The following is a 15,666-nucleotide window of genomic DNA, read 5'->3' as shown; positions in this document are numbered from 1 at the left end:
ACCTCTGGACAGTGCACTTTTCTCAGGTGCTTCCTCCTCTGAGGACTGCTTTGTACATCACGAGGAAGAAATATACTACACAGTGTGTCTCTTACACAGAACTGGGTTAGGATGAAGCACTTATCTGAATGTGTAGCCCGCGTCAAATACATGACATAGTGTGTTGTATAAAACAACTAGGGCAAAGCAATCCTATGGGAGGGAGAGGTTGAAACGGAAGCAGAAAGGAACCGTTTTCCTTTGCCGTGTCAGTTTTCATTTGGCCTCTGACAAACCAAACCAAACACCCCTTTATCCTCCCCATTCGTTTTGGGAACGAAATGAACTAAGGCCACATTCACACCATAGATTTAAAGCACTATGACACCACTTTTAAAAAGGCATGGCTTCCCCCAAAGGATTTTGGGAGCTATAGAGTTGCAAAGAGTTGTTTGGACACCCTTGTTCCTCTCACAGAGCTAACAATTTGTAGAGGGACAAAGCCTTCTCACTCTTGCTATACAATAGCAGTTCCATCCTTTCTTAGGCCTCATCTACACTATACATTTAAAGCAGTATCATACCACTTTAAATACCCACAGCTTCCCCCAAAGAATTTTGAGAATTGTAGTTTGTTAAGGGTACTTACAGATTTCAACTTATTGGTGACCTGCATTGTGTTTAGTTGGAATGTGTGTTTTTTCAACTCTCCCCCCCACCCCCGGTTGCTAGTATTTGTAGTGATGGTGACAGCTGTTGCCATTTACTAATAAAAGCCAAACTCCTAAGCCTATCAGTGCTGCATCTTTTCTTTAATAAAGGACAGAGTGGCACCTGATCAATAGGACAATTGAGTAACTGCCCATCCCTATGCATAAAGGCTTTATAATTTGGCCTGAGGCACCTATTCTCTATTAAATTAGAAACAACAACCAGAATTCTTCTCTAATTGCGGCTAGTGGGTCAAGCATCTCATTGAGCCCTTATTGTTGGTCTACAGAAAACTTTGCTCACATAAAACCACTGTTTTTTTAAAATGATTTAAAAAATACTTATATAATGGACAACCAAGGAACATTATATTCATTACTTTTTCATTTTGTGTGACAGTTATCTGATAAGTGTGGAATTCTTGCAATCAACTTGCTATGAACAGTTTTGGAACTTTAGAGTCATAAACTCATAGAAATTCAACAGCATTTTTGTACAAAGTTCCCTGTGACAGTTATATGCATTTTGCATGCAATTTTGTCTAATATACACATTTTTTGCAAAACAACTTCCCCAAACATAATGGATTTTTGTATCTTCTTTACACTGGTATATGCATGTTGATACACACTGTACCCGAATAGATGCATTTTGTACCCTAATAATAATAATAGTAATAAATTTATACCCTGCCCATCTGGCTGGGTTTCTCTTTAGTTTGTTGGGAAACCAAATTGCAAAATTGAAAGAAGTGTGCATTTTGAACGATTGTTGTGTTTCGGTTCACATATTCTTTTAAAAAGTGTGAATTATGGTAGCCTTGCCTTTAAATGGGAACTAAGTTGAATTTCTCTCCCATCCCATTCCTAGACAGCCACAGACTTTTAATAAAGATTATAATGCAATCTGCTTTCTTAAAATAGTTCACAGGTAGGATTAATAACGTAGGTCAGATCAGCATCTCAGCTTCCTCTGTGTTCCTAGCAGATCCCCTAAAATAGTATAATTGGATTGAGATAATAAAATATAGTTAAAGCCATGGTTTTCCCAGTAGTGATGTATGGAAGTGAGAGCTGGACCATAAAGAAGGCTGATCGCCGAAGAATCGATGCTTTTGAATTATGGTGCTGGAGGAGACTCTTGAGAGTCCCATGGACTGCAAGAAGATCAAACCTATCCATTCTTAAGGAAACCAGCCCTGAGTGCTCACTGGAAGGACAGATCCTGAAGTTGCGGCTCCAGTACTTTGGACACCTCGGGAGAAGAGAAGACTCCCTGGAAAAGACCCTGATGTTGGGAAGGATTGAGGGCACAAGGAGAAGGGGATGACAGAGGATGAGATGGTTGGACAGTGTTCTCAAAGCTACCAACATGAGTCTGGCCAAACTGCGGGAGGCAGTGGAAGACAGGAGTGCCTGGCGTGCTCTGGTCCATGGGGTCACGAAAAGTCGGACACGACTAAATGACTAAACAACGACAACAAATAAAATTAAACTCTGGCTCCATGGTTGGGGGGCTATTTCTTGTTGCTCAGACATGGTTGGGCAAGGAATTAACCACAGCTGGACCCTTCTTAATGCATGGCATGCAACATACTAGTTCACTCCACAACCAGCTTTGCTGTAAACTAGGCCCAAGCCCAGTAATGTCCAATTCATGTCACGAGTTCTGGTTATTAGCTGTTTTCTTCAAACATTTTTCACAATCTGTGTACCGGGAATTACATCTATACCAAATTTCAACTTTCTATCTGTTGTGAAAGTACTGAACGATCCTAATACCCCCATAATTTTGTGGTCCAGGGTGGCCCTATATAATTAATGAAACAATGCGCTTGCCAGGAGAACATGATTTCAAGAAGCCTCCAAAAGCCACACTTATTTTCTCAAGATGAAATCACCTTGTACTTTTAGGCCTTCCTTAAAGCAGAACAATTTGTCATTGAGCCACAAACAAAAATGAGTCTCTTGCTTTGTCTTCACTTTTATTTTATTTTTAACTATACCAATTTCTTCAGCTATTCCTATCCTCCAGGCATGTAGGTTTTATCATTTTCAAATGAATGATAAAGTATAATAGTATTGTCCACTGGCATGGGGTTTTTAAAAATTTGTTTTCCTTGGAACGGATCGTCATTCTTGAATTCTTAAGCACCCAATAGAAAACAGTTACAATTCTCATATGTACCCACTCTTCAAGCGAAATATTCCCTATGCCCTAGAGACAATTGATTTTGTAAATCCACATCTTCTTTATCAAAAACAGGCTCTTCTGAAGCTTTTTCAGATCTTGTTTGGAGTTATATTAGCATTTTGTGAGCTTTTCTTTGACAGAAGGTTAGGTTGGCATTAGCATAGTTCTGAAACTGTGCAAATAATTATTTCGTGCTCAGCTGAAGCAATGAATATGCAGCAGTCAATTACTGTAATCTTTATTTATCCTCAATCTCTGGAGAGGTGTGATGTGACCAGGGTGAGCCTGAATGACAAGTCAATAAGGAATGAACTTGATACTTTTATAGCCTGATCCACAACCCAGTTAAGCCAAAGTACTTGGATTTAAATCAGTTTAGTCCCATTAAAGCCAGTCAAACTAAATCACCTTTACTCCAAGAATTTTGTCGTCCATACAGTGCATGTAAAACAGGGCTGTCTTTTGTGAGGCTTGGGTGCCTTTCAAAAGAGGCTTAAGACACTGTTCATAACGCTGTACGTCACCAACTTTAGGCCTTGTCATCTTTGAACACTAAATGGACCTTTACCAAACCTATTCTGCTATATAAATTTGCTTTTAATCCCCATCCAGGTTACTGCAGTTATGCTTGTTATTAAAATGTAACCAAGTATTGTTCTGCTGTCAGCCACAACAAAGATTTGTTACTCTTTTAAAAATTCTTGGCTGTATTATGGAAGCTATAAAAAGGCTAATAGGAAAGCAATAACTGGAATACATCTTGTACAGGACACATTGCTATTTCCTAGCATAATTCACTTTACAAAGTAACATTAGAAAAATGATAAAACATTGAAACTTCTATAATAGTCTCAGGGCTTTTCTTGCTAGGTATAACCAGCCATTTGAAACCAATAAGTCTGATGACATTGTGGATTCTTTGATATTCAGTGCATTTCATATACAATAAACATGTAGCTCTCGTTGGCTATCATTAAGATGTCCTTTGCAGCAATGGCTGTTCAAGTTTTTGTGAAACTAACATGTCAGTGGGTTGTATATACACTGTGTCTGGATGCAGCCTAAAGGAGAGGTTATTGGGTTGTCTTTGTTTTTAATTTTATGCTGTATTTTGTGTGTTTTTTTTATATTGTAATTTTATGTTATGAACCGCTGTGAGATCTACACGTATAGCATGGTGTACTACTACTACTACTAATGCACACTTAAGTGCTTGGGAGAAATGAGCCCAGGTGAACATTGGGTTTGAGTAGCCCTGCTACCATTATCTAATTCAAAGGAATAATACCTCTCTTTCCCCAGCCTCACAAGAATCACCATCTGCAAAATAAAGTGAGTTTTCTTTAATAGCCAGACAGCTCCTTTGAGGAGGCAGGACTTAATACACTAGAGATTCAGTCAACATACCGTATTGGCCCGAATATAAGCTGTACCCACAAATAAGCCACACCTTTAAACTTCAAAGGGGGGGAGAGACAATACCCGAATATAAGCCCTTCCCTTAAAATTCCACAGGCACCTGTAGATGGCAAACGCAGAAGAATATCCTATGGGTACTAGAGAGGACCCACAAGTGGGCTAAACACCAGTTCGTAGCACCGTAAATGCAAATAAAAAAATCAATACTGCACTGTTAAATACGGCGAAAGCAATGAATGACATTAGAATTAATTGCACAACAGTCTCAGGCTTACAAATCAGCAATAAAACTTCTTTTTTTTTTTTTTGGTTCCGTTTTACCATATGTCTGTTTCAGCAGCGATATCGTAAAAGCCAATTTTTGTAAGGTGGCGAATTTAAACCGCAATTTTCACTGTCAGAATTCGGAAAAAAAAAAGTGTGGCTTATATTCAGGCCAATACGGTATATAAGACTTCAGTTGGATCTAGGCCCCTTCAGAGACAAGGGCTTGTGTAGCTGCCTCAGGAGATCTCAGAGAACCCTCCAAGTCTTGAAGGTGCTGGTGATTTATGATGGGGATTCTTTGAACTCCTGACAATAGACTATTGGTTTGGCTGTTTGATGGGGCACTCTCAGACTTACCCTGTGAGCCATGAGATCCCAAAGACAGGAAACTATGCTCCACCAACCTTTTTCCCACTTCCATTCAACATGAGCTGCATCTCCAGGCTGATATACTGTAGGACAGTTGTGCTTTATAGCGGGGGAAGGTTCCCCACCCTCATTTTAACACTATCTTCCTTCAGCAGTGTTGAACCCACTAACAGAATAATGTTAGTCCCTGTGAAAACAATTGGTCTTTCTCAGTAATGTGCCTGTTAGGACTCTGGACCGTATTTTCTAAGAAATACATATTGCACCTTAATTGCTAGCAAAACTACTTGACAGTTCCTGCGTTACGCATCACCTTAATACAAGAAAATGTCAAGTTTTAATTTTGCGTGTTGCATATTGGCTACCGGAATGATTGCTAAATGTGTTTTTGAAGCATTAATTGAAAGAGGTTTTCCACAGGCTAATAAAATCCTTTTCACATGATTGCAAGAGTTTGGATTCATTACTGAAAACGAATAATGTAATACAGTGACAGATGAGGGCTGGGAGCCAAGGTTGATCTTTGCAAAATGCGTTATGAAAGTTAACCACAGCTAGATGTCCGAAGAGTGAGAAAGGAATGAGCATGTGTTATAAAGCAGGACAGCTAGACTTGGTGGTGTGTGAGAGCCCTAAGTGGAAATGAGTCACAGAACTTCAAAAAGAACAAACCTTAATGGCATTCTTCGAGTGATACCACCTCTCTTTAACTTGGCATCTTGCTTTATGTAACCTGCTGGTGGTGGAAGATGGAGGAGGAGACATAATAAATGGAGCTTTTATGGAACAAAAATTGCCTCTTAGTATCTTACTTAATGCACAGGGATAGAGCCAACTGCTATTAACAACATTTGCAGGATATGTGTCTCAGTGACCATAAATTATACACTTTGCAAACTTTCCCTCTTCCATCTAGCATATTTTGAAACGTAAGTTACACTATATTTTGCTGTAGGTGCATGCCATAAAAACACTGTGTGTGTGTGTGTGTGTGTGTCAAAAAAGTAATCATGTAACAACAAAATACAGGGAAACAGGCAAATTATCCATATATAAAAGCAATCAGTGTTAATGCACTGAGATTTATCAGTTTAACCACATGTTCTTAGGGGTACATATTTACAGTGCAGTCCTTGGAGATTTCCTTGCACAAAGCATGTTAACTGCATTGTGTGGCAAAATTCCTTGTGTGCGTTGCTGAGAAACGACTCCTTCTGGATTATATCTTTCAAATGATTGCAGTTTCATTTATCCTTTAAAATAGCACATGAATCAATATCACACGCACACCCTTTCCAAATCACTGATCTTTCTTCTCTCTGCCATTCCAAATACTATTGACAGGAGGGGGGGAATGATATTCCCAGGATATCATCTGGACTAACATCAACTCATTCAAAATAACCACACATTAAAAAAGACCATAATGAGACACCTAAATTGTTCCATTTGCTCCATTTTCCTTTAATTAGTCTTATGATGCTCATTTGTTTGCATCTGGTAAGCTTGGTGACATACTAAACTTGAACAGAAAGGGGTTTTCCAATTGATCACATTTGTTACTACATTATAGGATTTATATAATCTATTGCTTATTCTACTTGATTTTATAACACTGAGGCATCTCTGGTATGGATTAGGATTGAGGTGGCTAACCTGCAGCTATCTAGATACTGGTAGACTACAACTTCCATTACGGCCATTATGTTGGATTAGGCCCTATCTGCACTCTACATTTAAAGCACTATGATATCACTTTAAACAGTCATGGCTTTTCATAAAAAATCCTGGGAGCTGTGGTTTGTTAAGGATGCTGAGAGCAAGCATGGTGTAGTGGTTAAGAGCGGTAGTCTCGTAATCTGGTAAACCAGGTTCGTTTCACCGCTCCTCCACATGCAGCTGCTGGGTGACCTTGGGCTAGTCACACTTCTCTGAAGTCTCTCAGCCTCACTCACCTCACAGAGTGTTTGTTGTGGGGGAGGAAGGGAAAGCAGATTGTTAGCCACTTTGAGACTCCTTGGGGTAGTGATAAAATGGGATATCAAATCCAAACTCCTCCTCCTCTTCCTCTTCTTCTTCTTCTAAAAGTTCCCTGGGAAGAGGGATTGGTTGTTAAACCACTCTGGGAATTGTAGATCTCCATAGGAAATAGGGGTCTACTAACAATTCCCAGCCAATTTGACAAACCACAGTTCCCAGAATTCATTTTGGGGGACGCCATAGCACTTTAAAGTGGTTTAACAGCTCAGCTAGCAGAGCATGAGACTCTTAATCTCAGGGTTGTGAGTTCGAGCCCCACGTTGGGCAAAGAAGATTCCTGCATTGCAGAGGGTTGGACGAGATGAGCTCTTTGGTCCCTTCCAACTTGACAATTCTATGATTCTAAATGTATAGTGCAGATGGGACCTTAGTTTGACCTTGAAGAGCTGTTCTTAAGAGCTCAAAAACAGAGCATGATTCAAAACATTCTATGAGCTATATTATTTTGAGAGGCTAGCATGTTCTGCATTTCTAAAAGCAGCTATGTGTTCATTTAATACCATGTTAGGCAAACTACTGCTGCTTCATCTCTGTCTCCATCCATCCCTGATGGATACTATAACCAATTAGGGCTGGATAACTTCTCAGAGACCACTTTTCAGCTTCTTCTCTTTTTTTTTTGACAGGTTTTTTTTCTGCTTTGGTTTGAGAGATTATATTCCTTCTTCTTCTTTTTTAGTAAGCAGTCTGAGGCTCCAAATCACCCCCGGTTTGCTTTGAGGAGCCCTGTTGTATTTTTCTCTCTCTCTTTCTTTTCTTCTGCCCCCCTCCTTCCAACTCCACAGAGTCCCTCCGATATTATTCATAACTTGTTTTTTATTACATGGAGGGTGGTTTATATTGTAGCGGTGCCCAGTAGTACTGATATATTTAGTGCTGTGTCAGTATTTCCATTATAACCCCCTATTTTCATGGGTTTATGACTTAGCTGTAAAATTTTACTCTAGGTTTAAAGTTGGAAGACAAGGTTTCAGCCTTGAAGCATTTTTAACAAGGTTATTTTTTTAAAAGGAAAAAAGAAACCCGCACACATATTCATTTAGTAATTTTTAAGCTAGAAAAAAATGAAAAATACAGAAAAATAGAAGCTCACGGTATATCACTTTTTAACTTTCCTCCTTAAAAAAAGAAAGCTTTGCTCCATTTGTACCACCTGTATGCATAGTTGGTTTGTCTAAAATTATTTACAATATGTGTATGTGGTTTAAAGGTATGTGTGCATACTGTGAGCCCATCTATGCAATAAATATTATAGGCCTGTGCCAATTTTAAAAGATTAGGTCATATTATTTTGACCATTCCATTTGATATATGATTGCCTTCCTCAGGAGAACCTACAGCCAGCAATCAAAAACCTCTGGAAAGCCTCAAACAAAACACCCGCCATTTTGTAAAAACCACCATACAAAAAGCCCTGTTTCCTCCTTTTTTCAACATATCTCCCCAAGTATAACATCTTGCCAAAAACATTAAGCTGATGTGAGGCCTGATATACCATGATCCAAATGAACTAGCAGTGGAAGCTTTGTACAAGTGGGAAAGGCATTCTTCTGTAAAACAAAAAACCACTACCTTGAGTTATTGCTTTCATCAGAGCATTGGAGCTGACTGAGGTAATTTCAAGTTGCTTCCAAAAGTTGCCACGTTTTCACTTCCTTTGAATACTTGGACTATAATAGGGATGTCCCATTCCGTAATGATATTTTTACTATTTGTACCTCACACATATTACTGGGTTGCCCTAGCCACCCGGGGCAGCTTCCAACATATATAAAAACATAATAAAACATTAAACATTTTTTAAAAAACCTTCACTATACAGGATTGCCTTCAGGCGGCCCAGTGGTCAGATCATACCCTGCAACATTTCTCCAATGAAAATAGGGACATCCTAAGGAAAACTGGGACATTCTGGGATCAAATCAGTAACTGGGATGGCTTCTCTGAATCTGGGACGTCCCTGGAAAATATGGACACTTGGAGTGTCTGAGCTATGAACAAAGGATTCTGGGTTTTCATAAGTCATGACTGTAAGTTTTTCTCTCATCTTCAAGCTGAAATTGTTAAATGTAAGAGGTCTTTGGAGCCATTTTTTCACCTTTCATCGATCTATTCCTTTATTTGCTTAAGACCATAAGCTACTACAACACAAAAGCAAAATAAGTAAGCATAACAAATAACACATATAAAAGAATATTAAAGATTTTACCACAGGCATGAATGGGAGACAAGGGACTGGGTGAGGGGGCAAATTCTAGGCTACAATGCAGAAACATCAGTTGTTTTCATTTCCTGTAGCAGATGATCATTCTGACAGGTTTTAGAAATAAACTGAATGTATTTCCACCTTATTTTCTGTGCAACTTTTCCAAACAATAGAGCGCTATGTGTGATATATTTATACAAGAAGATAAATCTTTCCAGAATTGTATATCAGGTTACCTATGATAATGTCCCTGGAACATTTCAATGCATGGACAAGTCTGAAACATAATAATATCCTCAATGGCATTGTGGAACAAATACAGAGGCCTGCATTTTAACCAGGATTGTGGCTGTAGGAAGTGTAATAAGTGTTTACATGACTATAATAAGTGTTTGTATTACAGGAAAAACATTGCCTTCCGCATGATGTACATCTGAGTAGAATGCATAGGATTACACTTTTAAATCAAGGTACTTCAGCATAAAAATAATGGGAATGATTAGATAAACACCATTAGCAAATATCTTCCACAATGAGTACAATAAACTAATGTGTGTGCTTGTGTGTATCTGTGTTCAGGGCTTACATCCCTTTATCCTCACATTTTCACACATTCACAGACCGTTGTTGTGTTGGCATCTGTCTGCCTCCAAGGGTAAAATAAGACCTCTGTGTTGCAGCGTTGAAGTGAAAAGCTTGGCAGTGCATATGGAGGTCCTGGACTGCCCAGACAACAAGCCCCTCCCCCCTCAGACTTGCTGATGTGGTCCCAAGGAAAGCATTGGGCACTAGTTTGGTTACAAGCTACACTAGGAGGCATACAAATGACCATCTTGGTGACTGAATCTTGGTGGAGGGGTTTTTGGCCTTAACTTTTCCTGAATTACTGTTAACTTACAGAGGCAATATACAAGTGTCTTTGACCGCTTTCTAAGTGTGGTTAGGGAAAGAGAACTGAGCCCCCCGGTACAAAAAATAATGATATCCCTCCAACTGCAAACCAGTTTGGTCCCTAAGCCCAGTATCAAAATCCATGGGTGGACTACTGATTGCTAGTTACTGTTACCATATGGTCGTGAAAAGATGACACCTGCTACCTCTGATGCATTGGAAGCTTCCATTAAAACCTTCCTCGTTAACATGTAAACAGATGTATCAACATGTAGGAGTCAATAGACTAAAATATGGAACCTTTCTGTACTCTAGGGTGGTAGGCGGGAAGGTTATATATATATATGAATGAGACATGCATTCAGGGAGATGCAAAGAATAAAAATGAATATGAATGTCCAACGAGGGCCCAGGTAAATCGTGCCTTGATACTACTCATCAACACTTACTATTCCAGCATTGCTTCTTAGCAGAAATCCAGCTGTAACAAAAACTGCATTTGTGTCATGGATTTGCTGAGTATTATATTGATTTTAAAGTGTGTCTGTCTGCCTCTTCCTTGTTAGCCTGATAAATATTCCTAAAGTAGGTTCTAATATTTGGTACACTTGCTGGCATTCCATTACCCTAATCAGTCAGAGAGCTGCCTAGAATATTATCTGAGATGTCTCCCATTCTCCGGTGATATTCAGAAAATATGCTGTATGGCAAGGAACTGTATTTCTTCTTAAACAGCAGCCCGAGTGCTATATAAAGAATTTGGAGCGTGTCAGGTACAATACATCACGTTTGGTTGTTTTAAAATGAATGCAACTTAACCTGCATCATAGACGTAGCCAAGTTGAGTAAAGGTATTTACATCATGCTCTTTGGACTTCAAATGGTTGGCAATGCCTCAGAATGTCCCATCAAATACCAATGCAGTGAACAAGTTTTGACACCAATTTAATTCTTTCTCCCACACAGTCCTTGTGTTTGAAGTAATTTTCTTTTCTCATTTAAAGAAAGGCAAATTTGTTCAACTACATCACAGTTTCCTTCCTTCCTTCCTTCCTTCCTTCCTTCCTTCCTTCCTTCCTTCCTTCGTACCAGTAGTGTGTGTGTGTTTTGGTTCAGTGCATGAAAAGTGCCATCTCCCTAACAAGCACAATTACTGGCAAACATCAGGTGGTTTGCCATAGAATGGGAATAAAACTTTGCACTTTCTTCTGAGGCTTTTTTAAAAAGCTTATTCCACTTTTAATTTGGTGAGGTGCTCAAAATTAACTCCATAGCTATAACAAATTTTAATATTATGTAGGGATGTAATACTTAGCCAGTATTTCATGTGATCTGAGTGCTTCATATGCCTTATCAACAATCCTGACCACAGGCAATTGTAGAGGGAATTCTGAATCACATGTAACTGATTTATTTCAAAGCTGATCCATTTTGGATTCAGAGTTTAGACTGTTATATTTAAAACTATTTTACCTGCATGGCAATAGAGTTTTCACATATCACATTGCAGCTTCTAAGGAAATATTGTAATTTCCCCTGATGAAGACCTGGATGAAGCTCAAAACACATTAGGCTTCTCTGTATTATATTTTGCAATATACCTGCCTGGTTACTCAGTTATTGACCTCCATTTTGTTTCAGTCGGACTCTGACTGTCTTGTTTGACTATGTTTTGCAGATGGGGACTGAGGGATAGCAACTTGCCCAAGGCTTGCTTAAGGGTACCTATGACGTTCATATCTCAGAGACAACCTTTGACCCAGGGATTTTCCAGGCTCATGGTCACTACGTGAGTGTATTTCTTAGACAGGACTGTTTCTTGGCTGGATTTTCAGTAGCATTTTATATTAGCTTTAAAACGGTATTTTACTACTTTATGAGCCCTACTCTGCTCCAGCAAAGGAGCAGAAGCTAGAAATAAATCAAAGGTTTATTGATACAGCAGAATGATATATTGGCTGTAACTACTTTTATCCTGAATGGTACTGTTGTGTAAAAAAATCTTCATAAGGGGTAGGTAAAACATATTTTCAGCATGAAATAACAGGCAAAACCATAGCCAGATACAAATGGTATTATGTACACTGATACTACAGAAATGAAATTAGGGGTGCCTCAGGAATTTGATATTTGCAAATTCTGATCCTGAATGACCTGATCCACACCTCCTAGACAAATGTAAATATCAGAATGTATGGCTGCAAACCAATACATGTATACATGGATGGAAGTCTAAATGGGGATTACTCCTGGTCAACATAAATAGAATTCAGCTATAGGTTAGCCAGTAGCTTCTATGCTTTCTAAATGTCCCAACACAATTTATAGCTCAAAAGGCACATTAAAATGCCTTTTATAATATATAATTGAGAAATGTCCATTGGAATGCGGATTTTCATGCAGATTTTTAAAAGTTTGCTGAAGAACAGACTTCTGAGCAACATGCAAAAGTGACACAGACCAGGAAGACTAATTTGTCCATCCCTAAGGAAAGCAATCAATGCTGAATGTTAGTACTTTGTATAAACAAATCAGTGTGAGTGCATTTTTCTTTTTTTAAAAAAAAGGAATCATATTTTTAAAAAAATAAAACAGTTGCATTAAATTACCAGTGTTCTCTTATTCATCCCATTTCCGGAATAGCAAGCAATCTAGCAGATGTGATCCCTATTTCCTGTTGTTGCTTCTAATCTGCAAATGATATGCAATTGACTGTGTGCCCCTCCCATTTGCATTGTGTTTCCTTTGCGCTGAAATGAATAGGGTGGGATGACGCAATGGCAACTTAATTTCATGGTGGACAGCAAGATGAATAATGTAGCTTTGGGTGGGTGATTAACTGTAGTGCAATGGTAAGAGCCGCTTACTGTCTCTTTCGGTGAGCAGCAGTTGCAGCCCGATGTGGTTCTCCCTCTCCCCCCAGACGCACCACACCATTTTGGGCACTGCACATCCCCTGGCCGTTGTGGAGGTTCATGGGTTCCCGCCAAACCCATCAATTTGAATCAGCCAATCCACGGCAGTCCTGCAGGCTGGGGCTTGCCAAGCGGGCCCGAGGGAGGAAGGCTTCTCTCAGGTCCACCTGGCAAGTATATATCCCGGGCAACTCGGCTCTCCTCACCCAGTTTGCTGGGAGCATCACCCACCCTTCCTCCATTAGGTTTTCTTACTGCCTTAACCATTTCCTCTTCAACTAGGTGGACTTTACTGTGGTCTGTTGACGGTCACTGTATTCGGGGCCAGGAAGTTTTCCCTCCATCACAGGTTTCGCCTTTCCCATAGCACTTTGGTGGTTTAGGTCTTGGGCCTTTCATCCAATTGGGGTGTGGTGAAATGATGACTCACACACCCCCTGTTCCCTGCGGTGGCAATTATAGGGCACCCCATTAGAGGGGTCTGGAATGAAGTCTCTGTCCAAAGAGCCAAGTGTGTAAAGCTGATGGGCCATAGAACTTCCCTCAGCGTTTGGGGGTCATCTGTGTAAACCTGCATTTTGCGATGGACCCACCCCGAATTGACCCTGTCATACCTCAGTTCCCCAGAAGGGGAGCTGAGAGGGATATATGCCCATTGCCTATGCCAACGTCTTCCTACATCTGAAATCAATAAAGTTGTGGCCATTTTAATCCTAGACGGTTGTCTTGTCCACTTATTCATCTACACTGTATTAGGCACTCTGGGAGGGGCGCTCTGCAGTTGGACATGCAATAAGGCTGCATGCAATGAATACAAGGCAGAATAGAAAATGATGTATTCATATATCACTGTACAGGGCTTGCATGTACCCCTCTGCAAATTAAGTCCACATGTGTTTGCCTAATTGAATTAATAGGGCATCCATAAGAATCCAATCTTCAGTTGTGGATCTTGAGGCTGAGTAAGAGCCTTCCTTTTTGTGCCACACTTTCCAGGATTGTGTCCAATCAGTTCCTTTTTTTAACTCCCAACACTTTCCCTGGGAAATCCCACAGTTACCCCTGAAACGGAACAAATGACAATCAGGTTTTCTGCAGATTGCCCTTTGTGCTGATTTATCAGGAAAGAGTGTCTTTTCCCAGGGAATGTGGTGGGACAAAACAGAAACCACTCAGACACAGACCTATGAAGTGTGGAACCAGACCTTAAAATGCAGCACAAAAGGAAGTTCACGGGGATTTTTCAACTCACACCAATTTTTGCAGGTAGAACATTACTCCTTCATCAGAGCTGGCAATGACTTCTGAGCAGGCACATAGGAATGTGACAAAGCCCTATTTCTCCATGCCCTAAACTGACACCATTTGCTAAACAGCCCCATAAAAGGGGGACAGGAAAGTAGCACTCGTCAAGGGAAAGAATTATGCTGTGACAACTGAGCTGAAGCAAAAAGGCACTCATTTTGAAATGAAACTGGAAAGGATTCAAATAGCTGCTAGAAATACAAGCCTATTAATTGCTTAGGCACAAAGCAGCCAAGCTGCAAAATAAAATAAAGGCATTAATAGGACACTTTAATGAGGGCTTTTAATAGGTGTACATATGATAAGCGAGGGATAAAGTGGTTGCCTAATAATCCACATTAGGATCTAAGCAGGGAGTTGCATTAGTGTTACCTACACTCCTCATATCTATGGCCTTCTGTTTTCTATCCTTTTGAAGTTTTACGCTTTTTCTGTGAATTGTGCTAATTGAAAGCTATTCAGACCACCCACAGAGTTGGGGTATGAGGTAAAATGCATGGCTTTGTCTCCATTACATTTGATCCTCCCAGCAACCCTCTGAGATACCTTTGAGTAAACGAGAAACATGAAAAGCATCCTTATACCCAGTCAGACCATTAGTCTACCTAGCTAGGCATTTTTCTACACTGATTAACAGCAATTCTCCAGGGTTTCAGACAAGAGATCTTCCTAGCTCTACCTGGAGTTGCCAAGAACTGAGCCCTGCACCTTCTGTGAGCAAAACAGGTTCTCTACCACTGTTCTGAGGTGCTTTCAGATGGCTAGATGATGATGATTATCATTACAGTGGTACCTCGGGTTACATACGCTTCAGGTTACATACTCCGCTAACCCAGAAATATTACCTCGGGTTAAGAACTTTGCTTCAGGATGAGAACAGAAATCGTGCAGCGGCGGTGTGGCAGCAGCAGGAGGCCCCATTAGCTAAAATGGTGCTTCAAGTTAAGAACAGTTTCAGGTTAAGAACAGACCTCCGGAACGAATTAAGTACTTAACCCGAGATACTACTGTATCATTATAATAACATAAAAAAAATTAAAAGGAAAAGAAGCAATGTTGCAGCCCTTGAGCAATCTCATAAAGGGATGCACAGGGCTCTTGATTCAGAAGCATGTTGAGTTCGGGTTCATGATTTGACTGGGCTGAATCAGGTGAGTCTGCTTTGAAACCGATTTGGGAGATTTATTCCCTATCCCTAGTGGCCATATCAAATGGAATCAAATGCGAGAAATCAAGGTTACAGAAAGTAGTGGCAACAAAAAAAAGCAGGAAACCTGCTCCAAACAGGCAGCGGCAGAAGAAACAGCTTGGGCACCTGGGGCAGTGCGCCCAGGGGTGGGGCGAGCCGCCTGTAGGGACAGGGCACACCAC

This window comes from Podarcis cretensis, assembly GCF_951804945.1.
Source record: "Podarcis cretensis genome assembly, chromosome: 11".
In the NCBI taxonomy this organism is placed as follows: domain Eukaryota; kingdom Metazoa; phylum Chordata; class Lepidosauria; order Squamata; family Lacertidae; genus Podarcis; species Podarcis cretensis.
This window is presented reverse-complemented; position numbering follows the sequence as displayed.